Here is a 17,126-nt window from a genome sequence, read left to right as displayed (position 1 = left end):
ATGCAACCCTAAAAACATTGTGCTCTGATCTGGAGAACTGAACTTGATTCCCCACTTCTCCACATGAAGCCCGCTGGGTGACCTTGGGTCAGTCACAGTTCTCTCAGAACTCTCTCAGCCCACGCAGAGGTGAGCAATGACAAATCAGCTCTGATGGTCTTTTGCCTTGAATACTGTACAAGGTCACCATAAGTCTTCCGTGGCTTGATGGCACACACACTGTCTCTGTTTAGGATGAAACTATTGGGCTGCCTTCCTGACAGTTTCCTGGAAATAAGTCCCATCAAATAAAATGGGTCTCACTTCTGAAGGCTAACTGTTTTACTCTTTTAACTTGCTAAAATGCCTTTTGAGTCTGTAGTTGCAGAATATTCAGCTATCTATTTATAAGGCTGCCATACCACGTATGCACACACATTTTTAGGATAGAATGTCTAGCAACTCTAAATTGTAGTGCTGAAAAAAGTCGTATAAAAGAACAGCCAAAATGATCAAGGGGGTACCTTTGTTACAAGGAAAGGTAAAGGAGTCTGGGAATTCTAGTGTAAAAAATAAAGGGGACATGATAAAGATTAATAAAAGTATTACATGGGAGGAAAAAGTGGATAGAAAGAATTTTGTCTCTCATTATACTAGAATTTGCAAGCATCTAATGAAGTTGATGGGCAGTAGATTTAAGACAAGCAAATGGAAGTACTTCTTCACTCACAGGGTGAATGGCTTGTGGGATTTACTTCAGCAGGAAGTGGTGATAACTGCTAGTTTAGTTATCTTTAAAAGAAAAGGTCATAGCGGGCCGTCCACCAATGGCTATTAGCCATGATAACTAAATGGAACCTTCATTTTCAGAGATTGTAATCCTTTGAAATGCTATTGCTCCGGTGGGGCACAATACCAGGGAGGCTCTGGCCTCTTGTGTTGGTTGTAAGCTTTTCAGTCTGGCTTCTAAGTGAAACAGACTACTGGACAAGACAGACCATTGGTTTGATGCAACGTTCTTGTACTCTTGTGTTATGTTCTTATACTCACAAAGCAAAATTGATGTGTACGACTTCACATTCTCTTGCATACCCATTTCTTCAACTTTTATAAGGATATTTTATTTATTTATATTTATAGCCCGCCTTTCTCATTGAGACTTGAGGTGGATTACATGGTATAAATCAGTGCTGCCAAATGGCACAAGATACCCAATATACAATGCAGTAGGATTAGAATCACAAAAATTGAGAACAGTGCAAAAAAAAGTATCAGACATGATTTCAGCAGTTAGAGGATTTATGTTTGGCTTCTATTTTTTTTCCTGCTTCCCAGATTGGTGTTTTCCATTCATGCAACATTTTACTCTTGCATGAACAGAAAGTAAAGACCATGCTCTGCCATAGAGAATCCTGTTGCACAAATGGGAGGAAAGTACAGGATCAAAGTTTTAGTACCTAGGCCTGATTTTGGCCTTTGTTGTTACTGATTCGATATGTCATTATTAATTTATTATGATTGACTGGTGTTCTGATGGAAGGGAAACATAGGATCCAAAACTAAACACCTGGGCCTGTTTTAGTGTTGGCTTCTTATTACTGATTTGATTTGATATGTTATTGATTTCACTATTGTATTATATGTTTTTATTGATTTATTAGTAGCAGTTGATGATTAGTTGATTTTTTTTAGCAAAAGCAGAAACTGGGTACTCTCCTTGAGTACTTTTGGAAATGAAGGAGGGAGCTATATTTTAATAAACAAATGAATGCTTTTCTTTAATATAACTAAAGCTAGGAACTTCCAAATAAAATACATTTGTCTGTGCTGGTGGTGCATGGCTGATGCACAATAGTGATGGTGTGGTGCCAATCACTTTTGCATCAGCAAACATTCCATCTTTTACCATCCCACTCTTTCAGTGCAATTCTAAGGACACTTTCCTGGGAGTAAGCCCCATTGAAGAAGCATAAGTTTTTTTTGCTTAGGATTGCTCTCTTTTTGTCTTGCTGTGACCACAGAAAAGCTTTAAATAGTGTCTGCCACTTGTATACCTCATGAATCATGCATGTACCCATGTGTGTGCACTAGAGAGATACATTATTAATCTCTTATCTAAGTAATTCAAGTGCTGTTATTAAATGCAGAGAGAGAAATCTAAATCTGTTTCTAAAATACTGATGCCTTAAAAAATCATCATGCTTATTTCCCACCCACCCACCTGCAAGCTGGTAGAAAGAAAATTCTTGGGCTTGTGCAAATAAAAAGTTATTTCCCGTGGTCTATGTAACAACAAATAATAATAACATTTAGAATTATGAAATATTAAATAAAGCTGAAATAGTAAATAAAGCTTAAATAAAGCTTAATGCTGATTTTTTAGTAATGTGTGTGATGAAAACTAATGCCCAATCGGTCATTTGCTGGAAGGCAAAAACTGAATCTGAAGGTTTATCTAGAAGGCCATTTTAGACAAGAGAGTGACCATCAGAGTGTTTCTACTTGTCCCATCACTGCATTGATACTAGCAAAAATAATCTATTTTGAAGTATGTGACCCAAGTAATGGACACATATTTGTTGGTAAAGGAATGGAACAGGCTTAATAAATTCTGGATCAAAGCCAAGGAATTTATTTCCTGCTTCTCTAGACATGTATAACTATTCTGTTGGTGACTCCATATCATGAGTGAATGAACTCCTTCTGGTGGGGGACAGCATTGCCCAGGCACTTCTAAGGCAGGCAGTCCAACAACAGGCTTTGCAAATAAAGCACAGGTGAAACCATGCCCAGAAATGTAACTGGAGGGTTCGGGGGTCCAGGACCTCCAGGTGTCACTTGGGCAGGTCACATGGGGGGCACGCTGCCAAGCCATGTCCCCCATAACTGTGCCCCATCTGAACTCCATGTGGGGTTTGGGAGTAGGGGAGCAGCGGCACACTGAGCCAGCCAACATAGGCTTGACCTGCTTAAAACTCCGCATGATACAGTATGGATCAGCAGTAGCCTCAGAGCCTGGCAGGTACAGCACATATCTCAGAAAGGGGGTGGGGCTCCAGCAGTAGAACTGTACCTGGGACCAGGTCAGAGTAGGAGGCCAGCAGCAATGGGGATCTTCTGAGCCTGGTACAGGCGGGTGCAGCAGCCTCATGAACCCTCAAGAGAGTGTGGGGAAGGAGAAGGGGGGCAGACAGAGAGGTTATCAGTCCAGATTCCCTTCACTCATTAGGGGTCCAGCTCTGAAGAGAGGGCATTGGAGGTGTTGTGTACCATCTGAAAGCCTTCTGGAGATGGCGTGGCAGTTGGGCTATTCCAGCCATCACTTCCTCTGTATTGGGCTGCCTGCTTCATAAACATATAACTGGTTTAATCCTAAGAATACTTTCCTAGGAAAAGTTTTACTGAATACATTTGAATAGAATTCTGAGTAGACCCACTTAAGAGTGCTCTTTCATAGAGCAATCCTAGCAATTGCTCTTTTACAGGCCCAGCTGAAAAGTGTGATGTGGGAAACACTTTTCTTTACAAAATAATCCATTTGTTAAATACTGCAAAGAGGTTAAAGGAAAGGAGTGAGTGAGTTAACAGTAGTTAACAATAACAATTGGAAGAAGTGTCAGACTCCCCCAGTGGGTGTTGGGAGTTTGTGAGCCCAGTGTTCTCCAACATTCTCTTTTTCCTGTCCCAACCTTGGTGAAGCTTCAGTTATGGAAAAGTTGTAGCTCAGCTTTTGCCCTCTACCAAGCCATCAACTTTCCCTCAGCACTTTGGAAATGATCTGCCCCCCCCTCCCATGTTCCCATGGAAGATCTAATAAAGGATTTCCTCAGAGTGGGCTGACCCCAGACTCCTCCTATTATATGTCAATCATCAGGCGAACAACAAGGAAAAATACAAGGTTTATTTACATGGATGGCTTCAAAAGTAATACATCAGGCTGAGAGAGAGAAACTACGCATACACTCACAAATATCATGCTCTCAGCTGACGTCACCCCCACAACTATGGAAACCTCAATAGCTCAATATACAACACCTCCAATGCCCTCTCTTCAGAAAAAAAAAAAACACCTTGGCTGCCTGAAAGCTGTCCATAAGACTGAACAGAGTTATGTCATCTTTTTAGGTGGCATAACTCCGTGACCCGATCTATGGCATTCCCGGCTCTACAGTTGACTTCACCCCTCGGTACATCTCCAGCATGCCTCCGGTATACTCTCAGAAGGCTGTGATGTCTGCCCACCAGCGTTTTTTCCCTCTATTCAGGGGTAAGTGCCTCAGGAGAGCAAATATGCCTGCACAGGACCGTGCCACCTCTAGGAGGCAATTTACCCCGCCTTTTCTGGATTTGACTGTTAGTGTCCCAAAACTAATGCTTTTGCCCAATTTGTTTTTTCTAGACTGTATGTATCATTTTGGGGATATTTTTCTGTTTCAGAAAAGCAAACTGAAATTATATATTGCAACTTGGTTGATGTCATGCTATAAAATGACTGAGCTTCTGTTTCTGTTTTGCCTTGTTTAATCAACTAAATGTGCTAGACCAGAAAAAGTATTAAAATACAATTGTAGATTTGTCAGTTTTTCAGAGATAGGCTAGGAAAGATGTAGTCCTTGAAACTTAGAGCTGTTGGTAAATGCATGCTTGGTAGACTGGTTATTAATTTTGGTTTGTAAGATAATGCACCTTCACAGCATAACAAAAATAGAGACTGGAAGGAAACTGGTAAAGAAATGTTGACTGCCTGGGCAGTATATGGACAAAAATACAAACAGTTTTTCTCATGATTCTCTTGCTTGCTTGCTTGCTTGCTTGCTTGCTTGCTTGCTTGCTTGCTTGCTTGCTTGCTTGCTTGCAGAAAGAAAGAAAGAAAGAAAGAAAGAAAGAAAGAAAGAAAGAAAGAAAGAAAGAAAGAAAGAAAGAAAGAAAGAAAGACTAGTTTGTCTTAAGTAAAACAGTCAAGTTTAAAAGTTGTTTAAGATCATTGCTACCCAGATAGATAACTTTTTTGATGGTTTTTAGTTGTATGACTTTTTGAATAAGTTTGTGGTAGACAATATCGGCAATAAGTTGGATAAAGTTAGTCCACTGATATTTCTGTGAGAAGCTTATCTTTCCTGGGGTATTGAAACCGTGGTTACTTCAGTAATGTGTTTGCAGCTTGTTTAGAATATGGGAGAAAAGGCTTTTGCTTAAGTCCAGCATTGTTTGCAAAACATACTGAATATAAATAGCTTAGTGAATACTGTACAGTGTAAGATACATTTGCATGTTGGCATGAACCAAACCTCCTTACAGTGTACACAGCAACTGATGTAGACCAAAACAATGTTAAAACAGGGGGCCATGTATCACTGTGACAGACCTGATGCCCCGTTTCCAAGATACGTTAACATGCTGATAAGTTACTTGTTTCCCTGCTGTGAGAACTGGTTGCAGCATTTGGTTCTTTGGTGGAAGGCAAGCTAAATTAAAACTGCAGTGACCTATATTGTACTTCAGCTAATGACCCAGTTAACCTCTGGTTAATTTTTTGTTTCCCGGTGTCCTGGGAACAGGGGGATGTTTACTTCGGTTGTGACAACCTTTAGAAATGAGCCACTGGCATTTCTTATTCTGAAGCTGTGTGTTTTAATAGAAATTAGCTAATGAACCGTGGGGGTCTGAAGAAGATGCAGAATGCCAAATGAGGGGCTTTCTCTCTGTTCTCCTTCACTCTCATTTGCATGACTTAAGCATTTTGCTTTTTTATCCCCCCTCCCTTTCCCCCTTTTGTTTCTTGATTATTGATCTGTCTCTAGAGGAGGAAACAAACCATTTGCTCAGAGGAGAGGGCATTAACACTGGCCGCTTTCCAGTTTCTTCACAAGTTTTATAAAATAAATTATACCAAATATGCACAGATGTTGGCAGAGGAGGGAGGGTTGCAACTCCGGCGCAGTTTTTAATCTCTGATATGAAAACAAACCAGAACGTAATTGTAAGTTAACAATGTTGTCCTTCATAGAGGGAAGATCCAGCTAACCAAAAGTAATGTAACTTTCCAGCGGGAATAGAAGACTGTTCCAAGTGGCGTGACATATGTAGCCTAGCTCACATTTAGGAAATGACAGTGCATCTGATAATGGGCAGAAGAGAAGGAGGGAAGTGCTGTTGCCTTTTCAGGCTGAAATTGCTTTTGCTGTCCAATCCAGCCTTTATAATGAGGCTGCCAGCCCTGGTTGCATTGTCCATGTTCCACTGGGTGATGGCAAATGTGATGTTCCACAATTAGAAGGCCTCCTCCTCTGCTGGCATGCTCCTGTCTAGTTTTCAGCCCATACTGTAAGAAATATTATTTATTGAATGAGCTGAGAATCAAAGAAGGTTTTGATGTGTCATTTGGTTTTTAAAAAATGGCTAAAAATTTGTGCATAGAAATCTCACTGGAAAGCTGGAATGAAATTTTCAGCCTGGTAGATTTTCTAATATGAAACAGTAATTCATTCAGGATGCATTAATTGCCTGTTTACTTTGTGATTGTATTCTCTGATTAGAAGATTGAATTGTGGCTTGACACAGTTTACTAGATTATGGGACTGCTTCAGTAGTCAATTGGGTTGATCTGACAAAGGACTGAGAGGTACATTATCTTTTGCTCGCAAAAGTTGCTGTAACATAACATTGGAATTGCATATAGTTCCAGTATGGAAGAGGCGATTAGTGAGCTCTGATGTATAGCAGATATGGATATACTAATGCATCTATTCATTTAGGAAATGTCCAAGAGCCTCATTGAGAGGGGGGAGGGGGCTGTTAGGCTGCAGTGGGAGAGAAGAGATTCCATAGATTCAAACCATAAAATCATCTATAAATTTTGATGTATTACAAACCTGTATGTAACTGTACTTAGAGTTTATTGACTACACAATCCAACTTACAGTTAATTTGTTCTTGATTTTCCTTCATATATGACTAAATAATCACTGTTAAAATCTAAAAGTATAGAGGGAATTTTACATTTCCCATTGCAAATAGTTTCCACTTTATCTGTTTTTTAAAATGGGATCTTCTGTCTGCCAAGTATCAGAGAACAGGGAATTCCACGTACACACACACCCAAACACACAAAGCTTGCAGCTAATTCTTTAAACTCCCATGCCCCCTAATTTTATTAACTTATTCTATCAGAGTCTGTTGGTTTTGGTATTGTTAGAGGTTTAACAGGATTCCATACTTGGTGGTGGTCCTCTTGGCTCTCTTTTGCTTTTATCAGCTCAAAATATTTCTTCTGCTGGGTTGGCTGTAGGGAGGACAGACTGAGAATAATGGCATTGCAGTACATATCTCCCTAATATATTTGGAATTTGCTTTGGAAAAGCTTCCAGTTACTACAAACAGAACATTATATCCTTTAACCATTAAGAACCTAAAACAATTACCACTTCCTGTTTCTCTACAGCAGTTCTAGTTTTAAGTCTGAAGGAAAATGTGTGGGTGGGGGGAATAATGCACTCTAATAAAAAATTATATACTAATATATATTCTTACTAACCTGTAATGAAAGAAACAAGCAGTAACATTTAATCATAGTATGCATAAATATATATCAAGATAAGAGACATTCTGACCTTGCTTCACTGAGAGGACCTGTAATGCAAATTATTTTCTCAAGTATTGTGAAAGATCTAGTCAGGGGTCAGGTCAGAACAATGGAATAAGCAACTAAACTAATTTGGGTCCTGCTTTTATGTTAGAATGGCCCCCAAACTGAAATGTTGTTTGTTTGAGATTGTGAGTAATAACAGGCTGGGGTCAAGCAAATAGTTTCTGGGACACTTCATAACAAGGTCAGATAAGCTGTGTTGGTGAAATTGGTGTTTGAGTAATAATGGCCCATTCTGCACAGCACAAATAAGATGTCCTGAGGATGCAAAAAAAAAGGTGTCTTGGTGGCTAAAAGGTGGACTTTTCCCCCTCAAGTTATCTTCAAGATGTCTCCTGCCTAGCTGTGCGGAGCTCAGAAGGCAGCATATTTTTCCTGCCTGACCATTATGCTCTCTGGTCAGTTTCCTCCTTAGCTTACTCCTGACATTTTGTGTGCCGCTGAAGGGATTCTCTCTGCCTCCATTTGCTGATGGTTGCCCAAGGACATTTGCTCTGCAGGCTGCAATCTCAGGCAGCTCTTCAGCCTGAAAAATATGTAGTTATGGTCAGCTGGTTCTGCTGACTGCAGCAATAGTTTTCCTTTTTAAACATTTTTGATGAGGTGTCTGCAAAGAAACGCAGACAGGCTGTGAGACTCCTAGCCTCGTGGAGAACTGGTCTACCTCCCATTGAAAAACATTGGAACCACGAAGAACTGGTCTACTGCCCATTGAGAAAGATTGGGTAGAATTGTCCTTCGCAGTCCCAATACTTTTAAATTGGAGGTAAACCAGTCCTCTGAGTTGCTAAGATTCTCATAGTAAAAAATAAACTGTGGCAAGATAAACAGAGCGAAATCTTGAAGATATGGACAATATATGTGGACTGGATGAAAGAAACTGGAATCAATGAGGAAATATGGGAGAAGAGAATACAAAGAATGAACTTGCTGCTGTTTGTTTGATAAACTCATGAAGAAAACACAGGGGGAGGGGAAAAGGGGAAAATGTATTGTTTGAAAATGATGAAGAAGAGTACTAATATAAACTGTAATGTTCAAATGATACAAGAAAAAAATGAAAAAATAAAAATAAGATTCTCATGGTACATCTGTGTTTCTTCACAGACACCTCATCGAAAGAATTTTTTAAAAGGAAAATCATATATTGCCAGAATCAGCAGAATGAGCTGAGTACAACTATGTACTCTTTGGGCTGAAAAGGCGCCTAGGATCGGAGCCTGCAGAGCAAAGATCCTGGGGAAGCCATCAGCAAATGGAGGCAGGTTCACTCTCTAAGGAGGAAACTGACTAGAGAGCTTAATGATTGGATGGGGGAAAGCCTCTTTTGTTCTCTGATGCCTCTGCTGTCCAGACAAAAAATGAGGTGGCTTTTTTAAAGATGTCCCCAGGATGTTTTATTTGTACTGTCTGGACAAAAAAAAAGAAAGAAGTCTCCTCTTTTTAAAACATCCCCCAGATGTCTTATTTGTGCTGTGCAGAATCTACCAATGATGTTTACATAACTAGAAATGCTTTGTGGTCATTTTGGCAGCAGATCAGGTGTCAAAATAAAGCCCAAACGTTTCTGGTTCTTTTGGATAGGTTTTGTGTAAACTCACTTTAAAAAATCCAGTGACGTGGGTTGTCACAAGAAAAGTGGGAAATCCTCTTGATGGAATTGCATAACCACATTGAATTTGGAACTTATACCGTGGACATATCCACTGGAGAAACAAAGAGTTTTTCTACTGTTTATAACTTGTATTCTCCAAGAAGGAAATCCCTTTAGCAGACAAAATTCCAGCTCCGCTAATGGATTACTGATTCAAGTAAGTGGAAAGTTAAACACCCACATCTCTACATTGGTTTCCATTTCCATCTTGGCCTGCTCTCTGTTAATCCTATTATGTGGTAGACTTCATAGTCTAAGTACTGAGTAAGCAACATAAAAGTATCATGTTACAGGGTTTCTGTAGTAGCTGGAATGCCATCTACTATATCTGAATCTGCCATAGTAGTATGGGAATACATTTGATACCTTCGACACCTTTATAGCTAAGTCAATATGGGTTGGATCCAGCCAGCTTTTTTGCTCAATTTTACCCAATTGCCCTTTTTATGACAGCTTTCATCCCTCGTGGAATTTGTCCATGCAGGTTCCACAATATCCAGCTTTCAGCCCAATCCGGGTTTGGGGATGTGAAACAACTCTGGGAGCCGGTGTTGGGCCGCAGCGGGGTATCTGCCCTCTCCACCAGTGTAGGTGGCATTTACACCGATGTGGAGGCCAAACTGGAAGGCAGGTAGGCTCTGCAATACCCAACCCACAGAGCTGTGCTTGTCTAAAGCTGTAGCCTGGTGCTGCTGAGGGCATTCTGGGGGCATTGCTGGAGGTGGAGCCAACTTTAGTTGGCTTCCACCAGGCCCTCAGACCTATGCCACAAAAACAGTAGCATAAGCTGTTTCCTATGCCACAAAACAGAGGCATAAGCCGGGCCTCTTTGGTTGGCAGGAGCAATTTTGAATTTCCCTCCTGCCTGCACTGCCCAGAGCCCTTTTGGGGATGGCACAGTCCTTCCTTAGCCACACCATCTCCAGATATAGCACAGCCCCCCCTGGATTGTGGTGACAGCCTTTTTGATGGTCAAAGAGGGTCCCCTGCTTCATTTATCACCAAGGAATATCATGGTTGGAGCCAACTTAATGTTGCCCTGTTTCATTGCTGATGCTAGAGCTGACATTCAAAAATTTATAACTTGGGCTACGAAAAGGTATAACATTTCCCCAATGACAGTGTAGTTCTCTGTTCCATGAAGTGTCAGTGCTAAGTAATCTTGTATAAAGTGACACATTTCTTAACTGAGACTTTTTCTTCTTAAAAACAGTTAGTGCAAGTACATGAAACTTTCCACAAGCTTATTTCAGATATCTGCCCCTGGCTAAGGCACTAAAAATACACTGGTATTCAGAACAATGGATAGTGGTTCATATAAATATAAATCATTAGACATTACTGATTATCTGTTTCCTTGCATGAGCAACTCCAGCAGTTCACATTTGGCACAGGGATGGAAAAAAACTGCAAATCCTTTTGCAATGGGACGGTGCTCAAATTAAATTCCTGTGAAGTCCTTTTTTCAGTCACTAATTTCCTACTCAAGGGATAGAACTGCAAACAGTTTACAGCTCATAAATTTCATTTTAATAACTGCATCCTTGAGCCCTAAACAGATTTTTGTATTAGCTGACCTTTGTTGCCTTTTCCAAAGTACAAGAATGCTTTTAATTCTTTAACCGTTAAGCATTGCAGATTACACATAATCCTCTTTTTATTTCATAAGCGTAGATGCGTAGTTGAAGGAAGACAGAAAAGGCAATGTAATCAAAGCTTAGGACAGATATCTTCCTTGATATTATGGCAAACAGGACTGCAGTCTTTGCCTATCAGCCTTGAAGATGGTTTTGAGCTTTTGAAAGCTGTTAAGAAGCTGCAGCTGGTACAGATGTGTCATATTGCCTTCTCTGCTGCTGGGTGCCCTTTATACTGTGCTGTAGTAGCTTCACTGGTTTTCTTGAAGTTTGAGTACAATTGAAGATGCTATGGTTAATTTATAGAACTCTACATGGCTGCCCTCAGCTTTTGAGATCATACACTTCCTTGTGTTCCACCACAGTCTCTTATGACAGCTATTACTATCAGGACTCTTATAACGACTACTATTTTGGTACTGTTACTATTAGTACTACAATTACTACTATTAGTGCTATTAGTACTATTGCAGTCTACTTCCGAATGATATGCTGGTGCTGTCCTTCATACTGCAAGAGAAGAGCGCAGAGAAAGTAGGTTCTTAGTGGCTACTTAGCCCCTTTGGAACTTTCTCCAGAGACATCCAATCTTGAGTGTTTTTCTGGATGCAATCCTACTGAAATGTGTGTGTGGGGTGTGTGTGTGTGTTATATTATGACTGGAAGTTAGCAGGGAATGAGCTGCTTCTTTTAACCGTGGAATAATTTTACATTTCTTAAAATATTACTTTTTAATATTAGCTGTTTATTAAAGCTTAAAGGATAGGGAATGTCTTTAAAAATCCCAATGTTACCATTTGAATTTAATTTTGAGGCAAATAAATGTGGCAAGTACATATGCAAGAATTATATGTAAACTATATACTTTTGAATGTGTGCCCAAGCTCTTCACTCCATTCTTAGCACTTTGGAAGACGTGACGAGAAGAAACCTCCAGGCAGCAGTAATGGTGGCCAAGAGCCTTAATTATTGCAGACATTATATGTGCATAATTAGGAGAGAGAGCTCTTCAGAAATCTCTGAGGCTAGAGGCAGGCATTTTTTCCAGACCACTGGAAGTAGTAGTATAGAAGATTGTGACTCACTATGTGTACTCCTATTTCTCCCCATTCCTCACTATCATTTCTGGTGAAATGAGTTTTGCAAGGTTTTTGCATGATTAAAAACCTTACGAAACCTATTTGAGCAGTGACAATGAAAGGAAATTCATGTACACTGAGACCACTTTCAAATTACTGTTCTAAACCAGATGTCATCTGTTGTGGCCCGTTTTCAAGTAAAGCAATACAGAAATGGGCATTCATACAGGTAATTTCGATTAGCGAACCATCTCTGAAGTGTTCGGACCAGTTCAAACAGCACCACTGTTATTTTGCCACCTTTTTTGGTGACCCATTCTTTTTTTGGCTTTTATTTTTTTAACGTCTGAGATTTGTGCTATAACACCATACCAATCCCATATATCCCAGTGCTGATGAAATAGCACTGAATTGCTATATCACCAGTACTGGGATGCATTGGATTGCTATGGTGCTATAGTGCTCACCTTAGAATGTTTTTTGTGCTGCCAAAGCACAAGAAAAATAGCAGTCCTTTTGAAAGTGCTCCAGACAATTCAAACAGCACAGTGGAGCATTCAGAAGTGCACGGAAGAATGGAAAATTAGCAGCAACTTTTATTAAAAAGCATGATATTACCCGAAATGGTGGAAGTCAGTCTCTTTTAGAATGGGGAATTAGCGAAAGTAGACTCTTGGCTTAGCAAAAGGTTAGGCAAGCTTGAGATCTTTGTTGCCTATGTATACCAAGATCAGCCCTCAGAAGGAATCTGCAGTAGAGCAAAATAAAGTGTAACAAATGTATTTAGGAATAATAGGGGTACACAAGCACACAATAATCAAAGCAGCAGAACACACACACAGTCCTAGAATATAAGCAGTGTTGAGAGGATACATTTGAAATGGATGAAGGGAAGGGAAGAATAAGGGTTATAGTCACCTGATCTTAGAGGAGTACCATTCAATGAATAGAGCTGAGTTATCTGTGCCAGCTCTGGTAGAAGAAAGAACGTGTTGGGGACAACATCAACAGGCAGAGAGGTGTCCAGAGCTATTGAACACCGGCTATTGGGAGAGGGGGCTTCTTATAAAAAGGGGGAAAGGGACCCTCAATGTTATGCAGAGTAGCCCTTGATCTCTCAGGACAAAGGGGAGTCTTGTCTTCCTGGAAGACATCAACTTTAAGTGAGAGGCAGACAAGAGGCAGACATCAGCTTTAAGTGTTGAGATTAATCTAATGGTTTGAGTGCTTAGCCTGATGGACTAAGGTGGGAGTGCCCGGAAGTAGACAGAGAGTTGAGTCAATCATAGCTGCAAAACAATGGCAGTGTAAATAAGGTAGTCTTTAGAGAGAAATTAGTCAGAGGAAGAAGTCTTTAGTTAATGCAATACTGGCAGAAACACTTGGGGAAAATATATTAGCAAGTCCTTTGTCTTCACAGGTTGGATACTCCAGGGCTGGAGATCGGAATGCTTTCCAAGGCAGGAACTTCAATCCTGTGAAGAAGGGAGCTGTGGCTGTTTTCAAGGCAGACCTTTTTTTACTGCTGTTGTGGATACACTAGTCAATGCAGAGAATGGGGTCCCTATTTTGGCATGGCACTGCTAGGTGCCCCAAGGGTTGGCAGGATAGGTAGAGACATTGTTGTCTTAAAAACAGAGCCCTCCCACCCACCATGAGTCAATCTGGAACACTGATGCTGATGGGATGCAATTGGCTTTATCTGAGCAGGTTAAAAAAAAGGCTGTTAGCATCCAGGAGCCAAACTGGTCGTGTTTGAATTGACACAAAAAAATTCGTTAGCAACTGCTGCTCAAAAATATTATAAAGGCAGTTTGAAAGGGGCCTAAGGATGTGTACAGGAATATTACTAGGATTTGCTTTTGACTTGTTTTGTTCATTACTTTCTTTAATATTGCTTGGTCACATATTCAGGAGAACGTATTTTGCTGAATTACATGGGGGTCAAGGAAATTTTTTCACATTGGTAACTCTTTGTGTGTGTGTGCATGTGCACGCGCGCACACGCGCATCTCAGCCCATCTAAGACAGGATTTGAGCCCTTATCCAGTGGAGCCTTTCTCCAAAATTTCTGGCAGACAGGAGAAAGCATAGAGATTACAGAATGTGTATCATTTTTTTGAATTTATCACCACACACATCTGGGATGATATTCTTAAAGAGTGTTGCCCTCACCCAAGGGGTGCAAGTAGAACTCTTGCTCCTTTCTTCACAGGTAATACACACATGGTAGACTTATAAGATGATGAGAATTAGGCTTAGACCAAAATATTTGTCTCTATTCTCTATACCCACCCTGAGATTGTAGTACAGGGTGGGGAATAACTCTAAAGAATGAATAAATGAATGAATAAATATTCCCCACCCACAACTTTTGCAATCAGGTGGGCATTTGCCAACTGTGCTTATATAGAGTGTGAGTCCTCTTTGAGACAGGGACCATGTTGTACAACATGAAAATAGAAGAAATATTCTGTGGAACGGTGTGGTGAGCCCAGTGCGGGGAAACCTAAAAGTGCTAGCAAAATTCCCCTAATTTATTATTTCCTCCATGGGTTTTGCCCTTTCTCCACAATATCTTGATTTTTAGTTACTTTATAGTCCACCTTTCTCTCTGAGACTCAAAATGGATTGTGCATCATGAATCAATGCAATCTTCTGGAGGAAACATTTAATAAATAATTAGATTGGTGGTTAGATTTAGCCTCATCCTTACTTATTTTAACAAGAACTGCCTTCTCATCCTATGGGTCGGGACTGAGTGATGTCTGTCTTGTGGGCGCCCAGCTGAGTGGGTGTGGATGAGATTCTCATCAATGTCAGAATGTGGCCAGTCAGTTAGGTAATTGAGTGGTCCCTGAAGACTCAGTCTCACTCCCCTTGGGAGTTGGGATACCACTGCTCTCTTCACAAGTACTTTTATCCTTACCCCATCCTGAGCTCAGTTCCTTGCTTTGAAAGGATCTTGGAAACCAGCTGTTATATAATTCATATGATACAGGTGGATATTATTGTTGCCAGGCTCAGCAAGGCAAGCTCTGGGAAGGCTGGGATAAGGTCATAGGGCAGGGGTAGGGAACCTGCGGCTCTCCAGATGTTCAGGAACTACAATTCCCATCAGTCCCTACCAGCATGGCCAATTGGCCATGCTGACAGAGGCTGATGGGAATTGTAGTTCCTGAACATCTGGAGAGCCGCAGGTTCCCTACCCCTGTCATAGGGGGAGCAGGTTACTGACATTACTATGTCATTTCTGGGTAGCTCTAAGAATCTATGGTAACACCAGATCATTTCTTTAAAGTGGTCCTATGTTCTTCCTTCCAGGTTTTGCTCAGCAATTACACCATGACATTGGTAACACACTATATTTTATTTATTTCCCACTACCGCTTTGAGTGGTGGCAGGTGACCGGGCCTCTTGGTGGGAGACAAGCCTAATTGATACAGGTATGACTGACTCTTCTTTTGAGCCTTGAATCTTCTTTTTCTAGCTTCTAGAAAACAGAAACATGTCCTTAAACTATTGTGAGGATAGTTTCCCAAATTAATTTTTCTGGAATGCTAGTTTATGTGAGTGCCCTTTTCCTTCATATGCAGTGTATTTGCAAAATAGAAACAAACACATGTCTTTTGGTACCTTAAAGACAAACATATTTTTATTGTGGCATAAAAGTTCAAGGACATACACCAACGTCTCCTGTATGGTGGGATTAGGCTTGGATAATGAACACCTGAGAGCACTCATTCTTCAAGAATTATTCTCCTTATCCCTGGTTGAATTGAGTCAAAATGCAAGGACCGTGCTTCCTTTAATTCAATTCCTAGCTTGGGGTGAGAGTTAAATTAAAAGAAGGATTCTTCTGAAGCCCAAGGGCATCTTTCCTATCTTTAGAAACCCCTCCTCCAACTTCCCCCTCCTGCATTTTGCTTCTCAGCATGTCTGTGTATGGGAAGTGTTAATTCAGGACATTCTGTAAAGAACTGCAGCTGAAGGTACTTTCCTTGCTGCTGCTGAGAATGTTTATTAGATTCAGTTGTAAAATCTTCACTCTGGTGTGATGCATGGTTGATAAACTTTAATGATGTACCTATTAGTAGGTATTAAATGGGAGAAGACGTCACAGAAAAATGGCACATTGCAGTATACACTGCTTTACCACTAAGAATGAGTCGCAGATTGCATAGAGTTTTTCCAAATGAGGTTTTTCTGTCAGTTCTGGCCTTATACTTCCTCAGTTTATTCTCTGATTTCCACACATATTTTTGTGCCTTTAGTTTTCACTTTGTTCCCCTTCCCCTCGGGGGTTTTCTGGTTCTTTTGAGACCTTAGTAACAAAAATGCAAAACACACATACTGGAAGGGCGATACATTTCTGGGTTACAGTGTTTATGAACAACATTTTGAGGTAAAAGTGGACCGTAAACCAAAAATGACTAGCAAGTGGGATGAATCGGCAAAAAAGGGCTAATGTGATCTTGGAGGAGGGGGGGGGGGAGGATCAACAGTGGCATAACATCTAAATTTCAAGATGTCTTAGTCCTGCTGTATACTGCATCAGCCAGGCCACACCTCGAGTATGGTGTGTAGTTCTGTGGACAAAATAGAGCAAGTACAGAGGAGAGTGTGGTAGCAGTGGTTAGACAATATGGTCTTATATAGCCCTGAAGGATGAAATACAATTCTGGCTCCTAAATTTCTCAGATGGTTTCTACAGCTACAGAAAATGTGTCAAAGGCCTGCTGTACCAGATATTCTCTCAAATTATCTACACTGCTTGAGACTTTTCAGCAAGAGATTTAATGTGAGATCCTGGGTCATTCCCTAGCACAGTGATGGCGAACCTTTTTGAGACCGAGTGCCCAAATTGCAACCCAAACCCCACTTATTTATCGCAAAGTGCCAACCCGGCAATTTAACCTGAATGCTGAGGTTTTAGTTTAGAAAAAACTGGTTGGCTCCCTCTTCCTCCACCCCACCCGCTTGAGCAGGGGCCAGCCTGCTCTAGCCTCCAGCAAGTCCTGCGCGCACTGCTCTGTGCCACTCAAGCATCTCTGCCTCCTCAGCACCCCCTCGGGCAACAACCACCCGGAGCACAGGCACCAGGCCCACCAGCCAAGTCCTCCCAGCTCAC

The sequence above is a fragment of the Sphaerodactylus townsendi genome, linkage group LG05 (genome assembly GCF_021028975.2).
Source record: "Sphaerodactylus townsendi isolate TG3544 linkage group LG05, MPM_Stown_v2.3, whole genome shotgun sequence".
Taxonomy (NCBI): Eukaryota; Metazoa; Chordata; class Lepidosauria; order Squamata; family Sphaerodactylidae; genus Sphaerodactylus; species Sphaerodactylus townsendi.
This window is presented reverse-complemented; position numbering follows the sequence as displayed.